Raw genomic sequence first — 20,986 nt, 5'->3', positions numbered from 1 at the left:
TTAAGTCTGACTTTATTTATTTCTTACTCTTAGAAAACCTTGTTTTTGACTGGACTTAAACTTAGAGGTAGAAGCTGTCGGACAGGACAGCCTCCATCTCTTGGCAGTCTGTTCCTGGAGTTTTTCTTTGATATCCTTCATCCTCTGGGCCAATGGTTAGCATATTCTGTGGCCTCTTCCTAATTTTTCTTAGTACCCTGCTTCTTCAGAGCAACAAGCCGACTTTGGTGTTGCAGGACACAGGGAATAACGTAACACTGCGTCTTGGGCACCGAGGTTTCTTACCTTCTCTGTTCAGGAGCTTTGCACAGCACACTGGCAGACACCATCTTCTTTAGAGAGATTGGAAAGTTTGTGGGTTCAGCTAGCTCTTTTGGGCCCCAGGTGATGATGCACAGTAGTATCAGTGAGTGCAAGAATATCTTTTTCCAATGGTTATTATTGGTTAAAATAGTAACCGAGTTGAGAACACTCAGATTGGCATCCACAGTGCATCCCCTGAACGGATTTGTGCTTGCTTTCTCTAGTCCTCCTAGTCTACCGTGCTTTGTGGGGAAACCTGGTTTGTCATCCCCACCACTGATTCCAGCCACATAGCCCTTCCCTTCTTCACCCAGAGCATCTGCAGCAGCTTCTGTGGCTAAACGCTTCTCATAGGAGGCTCAGAGTTTGCCTTTGTTGTCCACTTCAGTGAGTTTCTGGCAGCCCGTCGTTGGGAAAGAGATGTTCAGCTTTGTCTTGAAGCAGTTGCTTGCCTCTGAGACACAGCAGAGATGAAAAACTCTTGAAGTAGAATTACTGAGTAAAAGGATTTGTTTTTACAACTCCTAAAACCTGATGCCAAATTGATTTACAGAAATATGAATTGACACTCCTGCCAGGCATGTGCAAATGTCTAACTTAAAGCTCATTTGCCAAAACTAAATCATTTACTAAAAAAATTGGAAATTCGATAGGCTGCCAAAACTTTTTTATTGCTTTAATAAAACTTTATTGCATTCATTTGACTACTTGTGAGGCCAGCTGAATATTTTTTCATATCTATTAGTTAATTATACTTATTTGGGTTTGAGAGCTGTGTTCTAAGTATTCACTTATGTCTTAAGTGTTTAACAATATGTTAAATTCGTATACAGTACATACGCTATGGACTCTACTAAAGACTGATGTTCTGATAGGGCGTTAGCCTTTTATGAAATTATGCTATTAACATGTCATGGGTTTTTTCCTGTTATGTTTTATATATTTGCATGTTGAGGATTATGTTTTTGTGAAGTAAAAAAAAATTGTTTTGGTATATTCTTTTGTGACTGTGTGTTGCTCAGACGGCCCTCCTAGAAAGGACTCCCTGCCACGTGACCAGGCGTGTGCTTCGCTTCAGCCGCTAGCTCTTAGCCTTTTAGGTTTTGCCTCCGCTTTTGAGCTGAGGGCCCACTATTTTCAGGATCATCTTCAGCCAGTAAAGAGGCACTGAAGCTTGGCCATTTCTGCCCAGTGCATGATCCCTCTAATGGGTATTTCTGGCCTAGAGCAGGAGCCTGAGGGCAGTTCCTCCTCAGGAAAAGAAGCCCATTCCAGCCCTAAGGAGCCGCTCTGCACAAGTGTTTGAAGCACTGTGTCTAAATGCCGCAAGGGGTAGACTGTGGCAGAGACCTAGACGCTCAGCTCAGATCTTCAAAAATGGACTTGTTGCCCAGTTAAATGGTACAGCTGGTGGACCACCTCCAGCTATAAGTTCCTTCTTGATCTTCCTCAGCTTTCATGCCACGATTGCTCTTGTTCTCAAGGCAGCCCTAACCATATATAGAACAAGAAACTTGTTCAAGGGCCTAGCTGGTCTACCCAGACTGGGACTGATCTGATGGGAAATCTTGGCTCCGGAGCTCCCCTTGGGGCTAACCGACTTCTTTCAGATCCACATTCCCTGCCCGATCCTGCTTCCTCCTCTCTACCTTTCACACTGTTGCCTACCAGTAAGGCTTTCACCTTCTAACCCATTTCAGTGTCTGCTTCCTAGAAAACGCAGCCTGTGACAGGAGCTACCATGCTTTTAAGCTTAGCTGTTCTTCCCATCCTGATACTAGAGAAACATTCACATAGACTTGGTTCTATTTTTAAGAAGGACTTGACTTCTTATATTTCAATTTTGTATTCATCTGCAAATTATTTTGGTGTGGTGTTAAGTGAGGACCTAACCTGATTTTTCTTCCTGTGGTGGGTGGCACCGAATATCTCTGCCTCTTGTCTTTTATGCCTTTGTGTCATCCCCTCCCCTTGAGTGTGGGCTGGACTCAGTAGCTCAATATTCGATTATAAATAACTGCAGGTCCTGTCTTGAGCTCTCTCTCGCCCTTTCTCTTGGCTCACTTATTACACTGACGGGGAGGAAGCAGCCTATTGCAAGCAGCCCTATGGGAGAACCACGCGAGGTGGCGAGGAGCTCAGGCCCTCAAACCAATAGAACAAGAGGAGCTCAGACTGTCTAGCCAACAGCCTGTGACGAGGTGAAGCCTGCCAGCCACCAAGTGACTGAGCTTGGAAGCAGGTCCTTCAGGCCCAGCTGAGTCTGGATCATAACTGCAGCTCCAGCTGACAGCTCAACTGAAACCTCATGAGGGATCTTGATTGAGTGAAATGTACCCAGTTAAGTTGCTCCGCAGATTCCTTATTCAAAGAAATTATGATATATGTTTGTAGATTTCGGCTCTTACATTTAGGTGTAATTGGTTATGCAGCAATAGGTAACTGATATATTCCTAAAGGAACAGCCAGCACTTGCAGCTTTATTTGTATTTTTGTTTGTTTGCTTATTTGCTTAACAAGCTAGAAGTTTACTTCTTGTACAGTTAACAGGCCAAGCCTAGGAAGGTGATTCTGCTATTCTTGACCAGCGGCTCCCATTTAAACAGCTGCGTCTCAGGCATTTGTTTAAATCTGACCTTCTCTAAATTAGAAGGACAGGAGAGAAGGACCAGAAGCCCAATCCTTTGAGCAGCAAGACTTGGAAGTGGTATTTTTCAATTTCACTTATATCCCATTAGCTAAAATCTGATCACATGGTTGTACCCAGTTGCATAGGGAGGTTTGAAAATGCAACATCATTTATTGATCATGCCTTTCCCCTACTGAACTATTTTTCCTCTCAACCAAATGTTGTATTCTGTCCATTGATCCTTAGCTGTTGCCAGAATATTCCACTCATTTCTGATTTTTTATACATTTTATCCAGCTTTTCATTATTACTTTCCTTTCTGAACCAGCTACTTTTTTATTGTCTGCAATTACAAGCAAATGGTTAAATCAGTATGTCCAATTTTTTAAAACTATTGGTATTTTTAAAGTTTTATCAAAGTCAAATACTCATATAAAAAGTACACAAATTACAAATGTAATTTCAACGAGTTTTTACAAAATGGACACAATATGTAACCAGCAGCCAAAAAATCAAGAAATGAAACATCACCAGAGCTAAAGATTCCCTTCCAAAACTTCTGGGAATCTTACATTACTTTTATCTGTTTCAGAACTTTATATAAAGGGAATCATAAAGTACATACTCTTTAGTGTCTGCCTTATTTTGCTCAGTATTATATTACTGAGATTCATCGCCATCATTGTCTATAGTTAGAGCTCATTCATTCTCATTGCTATATATTATTCCATTAAATGAACATACTATTTGTTTGTTTACTTATTTACGGACATTTGAATTGTTTATAGTTTGATGGCTATTACAAATAGTGCTCTTTTGATCATTATTGTACCCCCAAATTTGCCCATCAAAATTCTGTTTTGAATTATAATAAACCCACACATTTAGGGGAAATCGACATTTTTCCAATATCCAGTCTTACAGTTCATAATCAAATAAACGTGTATCTCTATTAAATCTTTTTAACTTTTATACCTCTCAAAACAGTATTGTGATATTATCCATTCGCATCTTTCACATTCTTTGTTAAAGCTACTCTTTGGTATGTATAGTCTCTGCTGATGTTGAGTTTCATAATACTCAAAAGTGATTATTACTAGTACATAGCAATGTTATCTTACATATATTTTCTTTTATTCCAGACAGTTTTAGAATACTGATTCTAAACTCTAAAGCAGCAGTCCCCAGCCTTTGTGGCACCAGGGACTGATTTCGTGGAAGACAATTTTTCCCATGGACGGGGTGGGGAGGGGATGGTTTTGGGATGATTCATGCTCATTACATTTATTGTGCACTTTATTAGTATTACATTGCAATATATAATGAAATAATTATACAACTCACCATAATGCAGAATCAGTGTGAGCTTGTTTTCACTTGCCACACACTGATAAGGTTTTGATATGAGTGTGCAAGCAATTGATTTATTATGGTCTCTGTGCAGTCAAACCTCTCTGCTAATGGTAATCTGTATTTTCAGCCGCTCCCCAGCACTAGCATCACTGCCTCAGCTCCATCTCAGATCATCAGGCATTAGATTCTCTTAAGGAGCACACAACCTAGATCCCTTGCGTGTGCAGTTCACAGTAGGGTTCGCGCTCCTATGAGAATCTAATGCCGCCGCTGATCTGACAGGAGGAGGAGCTGAGGCGGTAATGCGAACAATGGGGAGCGGCTGTAAATACAGATGAAGCTTCGCTCGCTCACCCGCCACTCATCTCCTGCTGTGTCCTGGTTCCTAACAGGCCATGGACCTGTACTGGTCTGTGGCCTGGGGGTTGGGGAACCCTGCTCTAAAGGGAATGCTTCTAATGTTTAATGAAACATTATTCATATGATTATTTATCATTGAATAAAAACTATTCATATAATATTTTTAGTGCTACCTTTTATTTGGTTGCAAGATCTCCATTCTCTTCTTAATTCTTTCTCTAACATGGGTATATTACTGTGAATCATGTGAGCCTGTTATGTATTTATGAGTCTACTTTTCTACTTTCCTTTCTTCCAGTATTCTCCTGGTTTTCTTCCTACCTCACTTCTTTCCACCTCACTTCTTTCCATTTTCTTTTCAGGTTTCTCCTCATTATCTAACCTTTTATTGCAGGAGTGTTCCAGGGCTCAGTCTTGGGACTTTGCTTTTTAGTCTCATTCCCTTAGTGAGTTCATCCAGTCATATGACCTTAAATACTATATATGTGCTAGTGACCAAAAATGCAAATGTATACTATAGATCTCACCCCAGAACTCCAGCTTCTTATTCCTGCTTGTCTATTTGTTATCATCACTTCAAAGTCTAAAAGGCATCTCACACTGAACATGTCCATAACCACATCTTCCTCCCAAAACCCACTCTACCTCAGTCTCTCTTATCTCCATTAAGGGCCACCCCTTCCTTATAGTAGCTCAGGCAAAGTCTTTCTCTTACATTCTATAAAATCCAATTTGTCAGGAAATCATGTACGCTTCAATGTACACCCAGAATCTGACCACTTTACCCCTTCCCCTGCCATTAGCCCATTCTGAGTTTTCTCTTTTTATTTGGATCACCATAGACATTCCAAAACAATTTCCTGCTTCCATTCTTGTCTGCGTACATCCTTTCCTCAATAGAGCAAAAACTTAGATACTATTTAATCAATTCTCCACTCAAATTCTTCCTGTAACTTCCATCTCTTGCTGGGTAAAATTCAGTGGGGTCCTTACATGATTGACCTCCCAATCGCTTTCCTTCACAGGCCCCATCTCACGGTCTTCTTTGTTCACTCCGCTTCAGCCAAGCTGGTCTCCTTGCTGTTTATTTCTTTTTTTTTTTTTAATAATTTTTATTGGCGTATACAGTAAGCCCCCTACATATGAACCTTCAAGTTGCGAACTTTCAAAGATGTGAACGTGCAAAGTTCCATCAACGTCAGGTGTGAGTGAAATTGCAGCTTGCCCTCTGTCTCCTGTTGCTGACTGTCCTTTAGCTCTACCATCTCCCACCTTCTCTCCGTCATCCCATCAGTAACTCTTCTTGCCTGTTCAGCCCCTGTATGCCAGCTGTTGTACTGTACTACTGTACTTTTCAAGGTACTGTACTGTAAGATTAAAACTGTTTATATTTTGTGTTTGTTTTGGTATTATTTGTGTAAAAAGTATTATAAACCTATTACAGTACAGTATATATAGCCGATTGTATTAGTTGGGTACCTATGGTAACTTTGTTGGACTTAGGAATGAACTGGGCTTATAAACGTGCTCTCAGAATGAAACTCATTCGTATGTAGGGGACTTACTGTAGTTGATGTATAATGTGTTAGTTTCAGGTGTACAGCAAAGTGAATCAGTTATACATATACATATATCCACTCTTTTTCAGATTCTTTTCCCATGTAGGTCATTACAGAGTATTGAGTAGAGTTCTCTGTGCTGTAAAGTAGGTCCTTGTTGGTTATCTATTTTATATATAACAGTATGTGTGTGTTAATCTCAAGCTCTTAATTTATCCCTCTCCCCCACCCTTTCCACCTTGGTAACCATAAGTTTGTTTTCTACATCTGTGACTTTATTTCTGTTTTGTAAATAAGTTAATTTGTATCATTTGCGGGGGCATGTTCCTGCCTCAGGGCCTTTGCGCTTGCTGTTCACTCTCCTTTGAGATATTCTCGTGGATTACTGAATTGCCTCCATCATGTCTTTGCTCAAATATCACATTCTCAGGTCATCACTGACCACCTTATTTTATTTTATTTATTTATTTATTTTTTAACATCTTTATTGGAGTATAATTGCTTTACAATGTTGTGTTAGTTTCCACGGTATTACAAAGTGAATCAGCTATATGTATACATATATCCCCTCCCTCTCGCACCTCCCTCCCACCTTCCCTATCCCACCCCTCTAGATGGAATGACCACCTTATTTTAAACTGCAAACCACCTCTCCTCCTCAGTGCTCCCTTTGCCTACCTTTCCCATTTCTTTTATTCAGTAGCAGTTTTAACTTTTGAATATACTATAGAAATTGTTCATGGATGTTGTTTATTACTTAACTCTCCTCATCGCCACCCTAATAGAATATAAGCTCCATGAGAACAGGAACTTTTGTCTGTTTTGTTTACTCTTGTATCTCAGTCTTAGAAGAGAGCTTGACAGATAGTGGGCACACAATGAATACTTGGGTTTTTTTAATTATAGTTACTGTACAATTTTATATAAGTTACAGGTGGACAAGGTAGTGATTCACAGTTTTTAAAGGTTATACTCCATTTATAGTTATTATAAAATATTGGCTATATTCACCATGTTGTACAATATATCCTTGTATTTGACTTATTTTATACATAGTAATTTGTACCTCTTAATCCCCTACTCATATATTGCCCCTTCCCCTTTCCTTCTCCCCACTGGTCACCACCAGTTTGTTCTCTATATCTGAGTCTGCTTCTTTTTTGTTATATTCACTAATTTGTTTTATTTTTTAGATTCCACATATAAGTGATATCATACAGTATTCGTCTTTCTCTATCTGACTTATTTCACTTAGATTGATGCTCTCCAGGTCCATCCATGTTGCTGCAAATGACAAAATTTCATTCGTTTCTATGACTGAGTAGCATTCCATTGTATATATGTACTACATCTTCTTTATCCATTCATTTATTCATGGACACTTAGGCTGCTTCCATATCTTGGCAATTGTAACTAATGCAGCTACTAACATGGGGTGCAAATATCTCTTCAAATGAGTGTTTTTGTTTTTTTCGGACATATACCCAGGAGTGGAATTGCTGGGTCATATGATGGTTCTAGTTTCAGTTTTTTGAGAAATCTCCATACTGTTTACCACAGTGGCTGCACCAATTTACATTCCTACCACACAATGAATATTTGTTGACTCATTCGTTGAATGAGTCAAGGATAACCATTATAAGCCTATTATTTATTTAGAGTTTAGAAGGTAATTCCCAGAAGAGCTAAAAAACCAAAAAGTTTAAAAATTGTTGCTGGAAATGGGCCTGAGCATGGAAAGGGCTGTGTGGGAAAGGGATAGTTTTCTTTATAAACCCTCTTCTGCTATTTGATTGTTTATGTCATAGGCATGTATTACTGTGATCATAATTCAAAATACTTTTAAATAAGCCAACATGGCTGGAAAATCATGGAATGATAACAATGTAGGAAGGCTGGCCAACAACAATTTACTTTATAGTAAATTGCTCTAAATCTGTTTTGAGAGCAAACTATTGAATCTGCTAATGGCAGATACAGATGGTACAAAAAAATAACCTTCCTTTTGGTGTTGGGTATAATTTTAAATAGAATCGGAATCTCTCTTATCATACTTTAAAGAGACTTCAATTTACTTACGTGATCAAGCTTTATATTATTACATTAAGTTGCACATGTTTCACAATGAGTGTAAATTGTACAGGGTGTCATCATTCAAGCCTTTTATGTAAAATGTGATTTTCTGATTCTTTAAATGTGGGTGGAGAAATGATCGAAATAATTTTTCATACACAGATAACTGGTGTATGTGAATGCTTGCTAATTTGAGGAAGGAGGTGGAGAGTAAAGGATGGAAGGAACAAAAATAATTTTGTCTAAGGCTGCAAGTGACATACATTCAAACAATTGCTTTTTCAGAGTCCTCAGGCTTGTTTCTATTCAGTGTTTACTGAGCTTTAGAGAAGACTGAATCCCACCATGGCAAGCTGCCATCTTTGTCAGAGCAAAGAGCTGTTTACATTCAAGGCACATAATAAGTGCAATGTGAGGTAAAAAACAGTGTGAGTTCTATTATGGCTGATTAGTCCATTGTACACTGTTTCAACTAACATCTTTCTTGTGCTAAAAATAGTGAGAAGCCACGGGACCTCAGGCAGCATGATCCATCAGTGCTGTACTCTTTCAGGAGACTGCCAACAAAAGCTGCCTCTAACTCCCCAGAAAAATAAAAGGGCCACTTACAAGCTTCAGTGTCCTCCAAAATATGTAGTTTAACTGAGCTGTTTGGAAACCTTTCAGAAAATGAGATGCAGAGAACGAACAACTTCTAAAATGTAGATCTGCCTTCTCAGTAACTTCCTTTTCTTGATATGAACGTCATAAACGTCAGTTGGTTGCTATTAAACTTGCTTCCTTAGCTGCTTCTTAATCAGAGTAACAGTGGCATGAATGCGTATATTGATGCATCGGCCACCAGGAGCCTAAATAAATAAATAAGTCTGTCTGTTTGAAGTGACAGAGGAGAGGAAGGAGGAATATGAATAAACTGAGGTAAATAAATAAATAAATAAACCAGGTCATTTCATCACGAAGTCAATAGCTCTCCGCATCGGAGGGGAGAAAACAAACTGCTCTCTATTCTATTGAAAGCCTGGAAGAATTTGCACGGCAGTAATCCCAAATCCAGAGGCAATCTATTAAGAACTCGGCATTACTGATCCTGAGACTCAACTGATAAGCACATTCTTACCCCTACCTCCCCCAACATTAATCCTCTTAAAGATTGTGCTAAGTAATGAAAGGGTGCCATGAAAGAGGTCCCCCTTTTTATTATAACCACACAAAATGCTTGTGTAAATGTTTCATTAACACACTGCTGGACTAGTATTTAATATCCTTTGCCTCCCTCCCCTTGGACCCCTTGGTAGGGGCTCCTGCCTGGAGCATGACTAAATGTGTGATTTACACATGTTTAAGAGAAACATTCCCACACTTGAATGCTGTTCCGTGACAAAGGGAGGGGAGGGGCTGAGAGAGAGGTGTTGAACCTATTGTAGACATTTTAATTTAAAATTCTCTTTTTTTTAATGGGCTTTAAAAGATGAATGACTTCCACCCACTTATCAGTCTATGTTTCATTTCTGTGTTCTTTCTAACTGCTGGACTCTATGTAAGTGCCCTTGATAATTTTGAGGCTGGTCCTTTTGGAGGCATAGTGAGATGCTGTAATATTCTCAGAAAAGCGAGATGAATTCCAATGTGTAGCCATTGTGCAAAGAATCCTTTTCTAAACCACAGAGAGGCCAAAATAGATGACTTATCTTTACTTTGAGTATGCTGAAGGATGCCAGATATTTTGTGGAAATATGCATCCTATGTTTTTTCTCTGTAGTCATCTAATTACAATCTGATGTTTTGTGTTCTTCAGCTAATCTAGTAAATCCTAACAGGATGCCTGCATTATCTGATTTTTAAAACATGGCATTTGGATATAAAAATAAACTTTCCTTTCAGACAAGCAAGATATGTCTATGGTACCTACTGAGTTAGTCAATATCCCGTAACAGGATGTATTGATGCAACTTGAAGATACAGAATCAGTCTCTTAAGAGCATAGTTTAAGTTAAATCCTGATACAGGATTCACATCCAGACGCGTGCTATTGGGCCAAATCCTTAGAAAAAAATTTTGTGTTGCATTCCAAGAGACTCCAAACTGAAATCAATATATAAGGAGACCGAACACAAACGTAGCCACTGTTTTATACAGTGTCTTTGTCCTGAGTGTCGTTCATTTAATTTCAGTTTACCATGAGCATCTGGACACAGATGGGGTCACTGGGTTTGGGTCAGAACCACCTTTGGGTCAGTGTGGATAGTTTGTGTCTCCAGCTGCAACTGTGGTCTGGTCTCAGAGTAAATAGATTCATTTAAACCAACAATGCCCTGGGGGATAAACACTTAAATGTATTCAACCTTAGAAGAGCCGAAAACATCAATATGTTCATAAAGCCACTTTGATTTGTATTGACTACAGTCATGCTGCTAATTCGTATACATCATTGTTTACTTCACAGCGCTTTTAACATGACTTTTGATTTATAGAAATCGTGATTCAATTTCTACCAAGAAGTGGTGAGCTCAGACCTCCCCCAGATCCTTACTTTCTCTCTGCTGTGACAAAACTGAAAGAGGAACTCTCTTGTCACAGCATTAGTAAATGGTTGTATAGCAGCTTATGTGCACTTTTGAAACAAAATTTTCATAGTAATAGGTAATGGCAAAGTAGATTGCCCAAATAAGGGCAATCGGTTATCTAACATGTTATTAACATGTTCAGAGCAAATCCATTGATTTACACTGGGGCAAAGTTTATAAGCTATATTTCCCACTCAGAAAATCTGTGTTAAGCAAAGGAGAAAATTCACTGGACAAGGCCATGTTCCATCATTTAGAACTTTTATTTACAGGAACCACTAGGGCACATTGCAAAGCTCCATAACTAATATACCCTGTTCCATGCAAATTATGCAATCTGCATCTCATAAGAGTTTTAGCTTTGTTTGTTTGATGCTCTGTCAAATGAAGACTGTAAAAATTCTTTTCTAGCAGTTCTTTTTTTTCTGAGCCATTAAAACAAGTGGCTTTAAGCCAAGCAAATGGGCTTCAGTGACCAGAACCGGATTTTGTTTTGTTTATGGGTTAGTTCCCAGACTTCAATCAGGATTGAAATATTTTGGATTTTCTTTAGCTAAAGTCGTATCCAGAGGTGCAGTCAAACGAAGGTGTGGGTTTTATCAAGAAAAATGTTCATTGCTAAAAAGTTGCGTGAAAATAATATTGAAGCAGACAAAGAAATTCAGACCATAAGACAAAATGGTGACAGGAGAACGGGCGTTCCTTTTTCTCAGATATGGATGAGCCAGAACACAACATATCCATGGCTCAAGAAAAATTCACAGTTCTGTTGGAGATGAACTTAGAAAGCCTCCAGACAGCCCAGACTCGTCAGCATCTCACAGTTAATTAAAGAAGTGAGTGAAGGCATCAAGGCTTGCTCCCATCTGCCTGAATAATTCACTGCCTGTATCCATTATTAAAACCCGTTACTTCCCCACAATGATTCCCAGCTCGAGATGGATTGGTCTCAGAACCAAGAGATAAAGTGTAACAAGGCCTACAGCTATATTAATAAATTGAAATGAACATTTATTTGCTCGTCTAATTAGAACTGTAGTTTTTCCAAACAGTGTAGTAATGCATTACCTTAACAGGCAGCGCTACCTGCCTTTTGTGAGATAAAATGAACAGGAGGGCTTTGCTCCAGATTTGGGATTTTCTCTGCATAAAAACTTCTTTGGTCACCGCCGTTCTTTTCAACCATTCATTCCATCACTAATGCTCCACCGATCCTATCTCTCCAGGATTGATAGAAGCTTAGCTTTTGAGGTACTTCGTCAGAGGGCGGCAAAGAATCGTGCATATAGAACACGCATTCTTCTTTTGTCCTGTCTGTCTTTTTAAAGGGTTTCAGGAGGAAAAAAAGAATGTAAAGGTTTTCCCTACCCCCTCCCCATCTCCACTTCCCTTCATTAGGAGTACAAAGCATTAGAGCTCAGAGGTTCAAAGAACCTGTGCTTGGGGTTTGATTCCTGACTCAGTCGCTAACTGGTGCATAACCTCAGTTTCTTCCTCTGCAAAATGAAACTAATAGTATCCATTTTTGCAGGATCCATGTGAAGTTTAGAGAGAATGTCTGTGAAGGGTGGAACTCAGAGTAGATGCCTATCGTGATAAGTTCTGTTATTGTTCAGCCATTCTTACTCTTCTCTGTTTGCAAATTAGATTCAAAAAAGCATTTATCACATTCATGTGGAGGAGTCTTTCTATAACATAGCTAAGCTCTCAATTTCTGAAGTTCAGAAATGAATACTGTGGTATAGCAACATAAAACTTTTTCGTTATGAAGAATTTCCATAGCAAAATCTGGTCTCCTCCAACTAGGTGATAAAGTCTCAGATGACAGTTTGTCTTCTCCCTTTGCAGGCAGAGGGCCTAGGACACAGTAGCTTATAGGACATAGCCTCAATCATTGTTTTTTTTTTTTTTACCATAATGATAAGTGTGGTTGTTACGTGAGCTCCTACGAATTAAACATTTCTCTGCTCTGACCTATGACCCCCTGAGGCTAGAGAAGTCGGGCCTTCTTATTGATGTCATACAATTTCATACAGCAATCAAATTCAAATTCATGCTCCTGCAGACTTCAGCCTTGTGTTCCCCTTAAGAGGAATGTATTCTTTCTTAAAATGAGCAGAAACTGTACTTACCACATACTTGTTTGAGATTTGAGGTCCAGTTGATTGAGCACTTTTCATTTTGATAAATGGGGAAATTTTTTAAATAAATTTGTGAGCTGTCAAAGTGAGCATCAGCTCCTTTCATCTGTTTTTCACCTTGCAGATAAGGTAGGAAATTACTGACGATTTCTTCCTTGACAGGTTCTGGCCAGGGCTTCGTAGTTATAAGGAAAGGGATTAAGCTTAGTTTGAGACGAAGAACATTTCTCATTTTTATCCGGTGAATTCCAAAACTGCTAAATAAGACAAACTTCACTAATTTTGAAACCCTTTGTGAAAGTAAAATTTAGAAAAAAAATAAGTTGCAACGTATTAAATACATTACTGAGGGTTTCCCTGGTGGCGCAGTGGTTGAGAGTCCGCCTGCCGATGCAGGGGACACGGGTTCGTGCCCCAGTCCGGGAAGATCCCACATGCCGCGGAGTGGCTGGGCCCACGAGCCATGGCCGCTGAGCCTGCGCGTCCGGAGCCTGTGCTCCGCAACGGGAGAGGCCACAACAGTGAGAGGCCCGCGTACCGCAAAAAAAGTAAAATTAAATTAAATTAAAATTTTTTTTTAAAATACATTACTGAAAGATCTTATGGTGTGCCTTTACAGTGGCTTTGCTTCTGGGGCAAGAGTACAAATGAAACAAATCAGTATCAGATTTTATGTTATCTAAACAAATACAGTAAATTGTCTGGAAGCAGGCTCTTAATCAATATAAAACAAAGGGAAGCAGAATTCAATTTAGATACTCGTTCAATAATTCCTTATGCAGTATACTCTATGAAATGTTTAAAGACAATATACATTGGAACAAAATTATTTTTAGAGGTTTTAATAATTGTTTAAAATTTAAAACGAATGCACATTTAAGGTAAAAATTTCAGCAAATACAGAAGATTTATAATGTAAAAGGTAAGAGTCTTTCATTCCTCATACCAGGACAACCAGTCCACTATTTAGTTGTAAACATTATTAATTGATGCTTGTATATGCTTCCAGAAACCTCCATGCATATACAATTATATGTGTATGTTTCCTGATTTGTTCTGTATTACACAAATGAACTTGAACTATACATATTGTTTTATAATTTTTTAAATCTTAATATTGTATCTTGAATATCTTTCCCCATGGACCTATCTCATCTTAAGGGTTGCATAACTTTTTTGTTTTTTAGCATAGATATACTATATTTTATTTAACTAATCCCCTGTAGAGGGATAGGTAAGTTGCTTGAAATTTTTTGGTATTGTAGATAATGCTTCAATGAACATCCTTGTAGCAGCATACTTGTTCACATAATGTTTGAATCAATTAATCCATCCCATGTGTGATTTCAAAAACATATTGCCAAGTTTTTCTCCAAAATATAGGTTTAAAAAAGATTTTTCCACTATTTAATTAGATGGTCCCATAAGTCAAGGAATACAACCTAGTCAAGTCCCAGCAAATTATTCCTATTTAACAATTAGCTATGAATTATATTCATTGAATGGCAATTATGCCGTTTGACAAATGGAGTGTTCATTCATTGATTAGAGAATTAGCAATGGACCTCATTCAAAACAGAAGAAAATGTCCCAGCATGCCTGATCTGAACTCAGATAATGCAATAGAGTTGCCAGGAACATTATTTCAGAGGCTAATTAGAACTAAATCTTGAGACGTTTCCACTATCCTAGATATCTTCAAAAGATTTTTTAGATTTTGTTTTTCCTGATTGGAATTGCCAAAGAGCATTCCAACACTATAACCCTTTGGCCCAATGGAAGAGTGAAATATAAATACAAAGTATTGCTATCTTATTAAAGCTACATTGCTTTTTTTTTTTTTTTTTTTTTTTTTTTTTGCGGTACGCGGGCCTCTCCCTGTTGTGGCCTCTCCCGTTGCGGAGCACAGGCTCCGGACGCGCAGACTCAGCGGCCGTGGCTCATGGGCCCAGCCACTCCGCGGCATGTGGGATCTTCCCGGACTGGGGCATGAACCCGTGTCCCCTGCATCGGCAGGCGGACTCTCAACCACTGCACCACCAGGGAAACCCTACATTGCTTTTTTTTTTTTTTTAACGTGGAGCATGAAAAATTTAAGATTGGTGTAGGTGGCTTTTCAAAGCTGGATTTTCAGAAGGAGATCAAAGGAGGAAAACAGAGTAGGGTCTTCAGCTTAGAATGGTTTCCACTTGAGGTAGAGGAGAAGCTGGATATTCAACTCTACAAGGGAGGCAGTGTCAGTTCTTCCCCCAGTTCCATAGTCATGGAACCCATGGCTTTTAGCTGAGCACATGTGGCCCAGATTAAAGACCTCGTGCTTGGGAGTGGACATATAACTAAATTCTGTCAAATAAGTTATGTGCAGAAATAATGTGTGCAACTTCCAGAGTATGCCTTTAAAGGGAAGAGGGTACCCTCTCTTTCCCTCTTTCCCCTCCTGCCTGCTGAAATGCCCAAGTGGTTGCGAGTCATGTTGGATCTCTGTGACAAAGAGATGCAGAAGCAGCAAGGTAGAAATGCACCTTGGAGTGATGCACTTCACGGCTTTCTGGCTTACGCTCAGACTATTACAGGAGAGAGAACTAAGCTTCTGTTTTTCTTTTCCATTATATTTTGAGTTTCATTTCCAGCCGTCAAACATTGATCCTAGCTATCAAAAGGCTCCAGCTTTTGAGATTCTCAAACAACTTAGATTGTAAGTCTTGAGAAAAGCACTTCTCTTAGCAGCGCTGTCTTTGCTTCCGCATCTGTTTGTAGACTGTGTGTGTACTGAATTAGTTCATCAGTCCCTTAGGGCTTTGCTAAAAGCAGCAAGAAGGGTCCAACACATGCCAACGTTCTGTATTACTTAGGAGTCAGTAGACAGCGTTCCTAGAGTCTGAAAAAATGTTTTGCCCTGTTTAATATGGGTCATCCAGCTTTACCCCCTGCAATAGTGCCCTCATTATCCCACCTCTTCCATTAAGCAAATTAAACATTTTAGATTCTATTACTTGAAGCATCCTTTCCTGCCCACACCCCCCAATGGTTCTGATACCATAGTCTATTTCAATTAGGAGTTACATTTGGCTGTGCAAATCAGAGAACTGAAAATTACTAGCATAATGTGGAGGAGGAAGGAGGAATGCCTTACATCAGGAGAAGTACAGAGCACCGTTATTGCTCTGAATATATGATTCTCTTCACTTTTTTCTCATGGTCTAGTGCAGACTGGCTAGTTGGTTCCGGCTACTACAGGAGAACACACAGAACAAAATCTGTGCCTCTCAGCAGCTACTGTGCTATTTTAAGTAGCTTTGAGTAACTTCCTCTTATATACCATTGGCCAGATGTATGTTATGTGACCACCTCTAACTGCAAAGAAGGCTGGGACTGTGGCTTTCTAAATCAGGGCAGAGTCACTTCCACCAAATTAGGATTTGGGCTGTCAAGAAAGTCAAAACAGAAGGTTGTTTTATTTTACCCAGGTCATGATCCATTCTAAAAATTTGATACGTTGACGGTTTATTGCAATGGAAGATTTTGTATTCTCCCAATCCAAAAAATATACATCCCCCTTTGTATTTCTGTAAATATATAGAGAGCTTTTAAAGGGTCCCCTAAAGGAAATGCTTTCATCAGTAGAGTCTCTCATTTGGGCATCTTTACTAAGAAATGCCAAAAAGGCATATATCACTTGGGTAGTATAGCTCGTGATCTGGCATCAGAAATAACGGTGCAGGGGGGAGGAATCAATTGGAAGATTGGGATTGACATATACACACTACTATATATAAAACTGATAACTAATAAGGACCTATTGTATAGCACAGGGAACTCTACTCAGTACTCTGTAATGGCCTATATGGGAAAAGAATCTAAAAAAAAAAAAAAAGGTATATGTGTAACTGATTCACTTTGCTGTATACCTGAAACTAACACAACATTGTAAATCAACTGTACTCTGATAAAAAGTAACTAAAAAATGAAAAAGAAATAACGGTGCAGAGTATGAAAGAGCAGTCAGTGCCCAAAGCTCTATTTCCTGGGAGGTGTCTTTTTTGACATGAAAACAGTGGACCTTGTGTGCTTAAAGAAGTATGTCAGAACTGCTCTCTAAATGAGAGAGACAAGAGGAGGGAAGGAAAGGGAAAGGGAAAAGGGAAAAAAAGGAAAACATCAGATGAAGTGACATGACTGGGTTAGGTAAGCTAATCACACTTTTTCTCCCTGAAACCCTAGGAGCTGTAGCGAAGAATTTAAATAAAACATGCTGTGTCTCCAGCCCGCTGTTTGTGATGTTCTGTGGTCACTATCATTTTTCTCCTTCTGGGAATTCAATTTGTCCCTATTATGCCAAGGTCACGGATTGAGGGATCTCAGTGGTCATCAGGGCTCTGCCTTTGAAGCAAAGGGTCAGTGCGTTAGTACAAAAGGGAATTAATCCAGTGTGCTGGCTCACCAAATGATGGTTAATTCATTTAAAAGGAATGACCAGGGTTTCTATTCTAGGTATCCATCTGGACAATCAGAAGCCTCCCTTCTCCCAAACAAGAACTTCATTAATGAATATTCAGCGGAAAGTATTACTTCATTGTCAGCTCTAATTGCTAGTTTTACCTTATTAGTAGAAGCATTTCTGTGGCTGAGCCTGACATGCATTTGTTTGCACACTGTTATTAGTCAAGACTCAGTGAAGTCTTGTAATTAACACCTCCACATTATCTCATGCAGTGAAAGCAAAGACAAAACCAGATGACTCACTTTGTTTTAGCTTTGCTCTTGTTTTCTGATATAGAAGCACTTAAGGAGAAGTGTAAGCTCATCAGAATGCCATATGGAGCCAACAGAAACCATAAAAGGGTTTTCAGGAAGCAGTGCATGGAAGTTCATTAAGTGAACAACACCACAATCAACATGCTGATTTAAAACTCTACCTGGCACTAATAAATTGCACAGGTACATTAGCTGCATTGCACATAGCAACCATTCCAGGTCACTGATGAAGGATCCACAGTTCCCCAGAATCAGGGGAGATAACATATTCTCTGTAAACGTAATGAAGTTAATGATTCACAGGACAATTAAATAGCTTTCAGAAACCTTATCAGTTTAGAGATAAAGCAGAGCAAGACAATAACTGTATTTTGATCATTCCTACCAGTTCAGAACACTATGTCTGAAAGCTGGCTACCAGCAGAATATAACTGATATTTCCGTGGGAAAAAGGGTGGCAGGGGAGAATGTCAACAGTTCATATTTCAGTTTTATATTTGGAAAGAGATCTTTTTCTAAATGCCTCTGTTAAGAAAAAACGTCTAGCAAAAAAATATTTTAAAAACCAAGATAACATCCTGTGTTTTTCACTGAATTTATAAAAAGTTTAATTGTTTAATTTGTATTTTTAAATGAAAAAGTAAAACACCAAACCTTAAGAGAGAGATACCATCATCTGAAATTTTAGCAACTGAATCTGCAAAATCTGTCATGGTTTAAAAGAAAGAATTGCTTATTTACTGTTTGCAAATACTTCTTTCCTAAGACAATATAAAAAAAGTGAAAAGCAGCAACAATTGAAAGGAGGAATAATATATATGCAATGGCATTGCAGCCTTTCGATTAGAAATTATTCCCAAAGTAATGAAGAATCTAGCTATTAAATTTAAATTGCTTGATTTACTTGTCCTAGCTGAGTGGTCAGATAGCAAATCGTGTTTTCAAATGAAAACAGGCCCAAAATTTTAATGGACCCCTGTCTGTACTAAATTTCCAATAGTACAAAAGTATCCATCAGAAAGAAACAAGAATGACCTATCCATGCTATGCAAAGCAATCCACAGATTCAGTGCCATCCCTATCAAAATTTCAATGGCATTCTTCACAGAAATAGAACAAACAAACCTAAAGTGTGTATGGAACCACAAATAACCCCATATAGCCAAAGCAATCTTAAGAAAGATTGCTGGACTATTTACAATAGCCAGGTCATGGAAGCAACCTAAATGCCCATCAACAGACAAATGGATAAAGAAGTTGTGGTACATATATACAATGGAATATTACTCAGCCATAAAAAGGAATGAAATTGAGTCATTCATTGAGACGTGGATGGATCTAGAGACTGTCATACAGAGTGAAGTAAGTCAGAAAGAGAAAAACAAATATACTAACACATGTATGTGGAACCTAGAAAAATGGTACAGATGAACCAGTTTTCAGGGCAGAAGTTGAGACACAGATGTAGAGAACAAATGTATGGACACCAAGGGGGGAAAACCGTGGTGGGTTGGGGATGGTGGTGTGCTGAATTGGGCGATTGGGATTGACATGTATACACTGATGTGTATAAAATTGATGACTAATAAGAACCTGCAGTATAAAATAACAAACAAATAAGCAAACAAAAAGAAAGAAAGATGACTGGAAGCATCACATTCACTGATTTCGAGTTATATTACAAAGCTATAGTAATCAAAACAGTATTGTTTTGGCACAAAAACAGATACCTCGGTCAATGGAACAGAACAGAGAACCCAGAAATAAACCTATATTTATACAGTCAATTAATCTATAACAAAAGAGCCAAGAATATACAATGAGGAAAGGACAGTCTCTTCAATAAATTGTGTTGGGAAAACTGGACAGCCACATACAAAAGCATGAAACTGGACCACTATTTTATACCATGCACAATAACTAACTCAAAATGCATTTAACACTTGAACATAAGACCTGAAACCATAAACTCCTAGAAGAAAACATGGGTGGTAAGCTCCTTGACATCAGTCTTGGGGATGATTTTTTGGATCTGACTCCAAAAGCAAAGTCAACAAAAGCAAAAACAAACAAGTGGGAAGACATCAAAACTGAAAAGCTTCTGTACAGTCCAGGAAGCCATCAACAAAATGAAAACTCAACCTATGGAATGGGAGAAAACATTTGCAAATCATATTGAATAAGAGGCTAATATCCAAATTATATAAAGAACTCACACAACTCAACAACAACAAGAACAAACCTAACCCAATTAAAATGTAGGCAGAGGATCTGAAGAGATGTTTTTCCAAAGAAAATACACAGATGGCCAACAGGTACATGAAAAGATGCTCAGCTTCCCTAATCATCAAGGAAATGCAAATCAAAACCACAATGAGATATCCCCTTATACCTGTTTGAATGGCTATTATCAAAAAGACAAGAAATAACGAATGTTGGCAAGTATGTGGAGGAAAGGGAACCCTCGTACACTGTTACTGGGAGTGAAAATTGTTTCAAACACTCTGGAAAACAGTATGGAGGTGCCTCAAAAAACTAAAAATAAAACTACCATATGATCCAGCAATTCCACTTCTGGGTATTTAGCCAAAGATAAATGAAAACACTAACTTGGAAAGATATATGCATCCCCATGTTAACTACAGCATTATTTACAATAGGCAAGACATGGAAAACAGCCTAAGTATCCACTGATGGGTGAATGGATAAAGGAAATGTGAGACAGATGATAGACAGACAGACAGACATATGTATGTGTGTGTGTATATATATATGGAGATATATATATATGTAATTCAGCCATAAAAAAGAATAAAATAGTGCCATTTGTGAAAACATGGATGGACCTTGAGAGAATTATGCTAAGTGAAATAAATCAGGCGGAGAAAGACAAATACTGTATGATCACACTTATATGTGGCATCTTTAAAAAAAAAAAAACTCATAGATACAGAGAACAGATTAGTGGTTGTCAGAGGCAGGGTTGGGGGTGAGTAAAATGGGTGAAGTGGGATGCTAAGAGAATAAATCTTAAAAGTTCTCATCACAAGGGAAAACAAATTGTAACCCTGTTCGGGGATGGATGTTAACTAGACTTACTGTGGTAATCATTTCACAAATATATATTGAATGATTAAGTTGTACACCTGACACTGATACAATGTTATATCAATTACAGCTCTGGAAACACTGCTGCTGGGTTTGTAACTGACCAGGCCATGAGGGAAAGGCCCTTTTATAATGTACATG

General features: G+C 38.6%; 1 pseudogene across 1 annotated transcript in view; it reads right to left on the bottom strand.

The window, feature by feature from the left end:
- Window positions 1-61: 61 nt before the first annotated feature.
- The window catches only part of LOC309819855 (small ribosomal subunit protein eS6-like), a 106,675-nt pseudogene continuing 85,750 nt past the window's right edge, over window positions 62-20,986 (bottom strand). The window contains exon 3 of the transcript in view: window positions 62-757. The product of the transcript in view is annotated as a small ribosomal subunit protein eS6-like (transcript). The remainder of the gene's footprint in view (window positions 758-20,986) is intronic.

This window comes from Grampus griseus, assembly GCF_964374135.1.
Source record: "Grampus griseus genome assembly, chromosome: 3".
Lineage (NCBI taxonomy): Eukaryota > Metazoa > Chordata > Mammalia > Artiodactyla > Delphinidae > Grampus > Grampus griseus.
The sequence above is the reverse complement of the archived record's forward strand: the minus strand, read 5'-3'. Positions and strand labels throughout refer to the sequence as shown.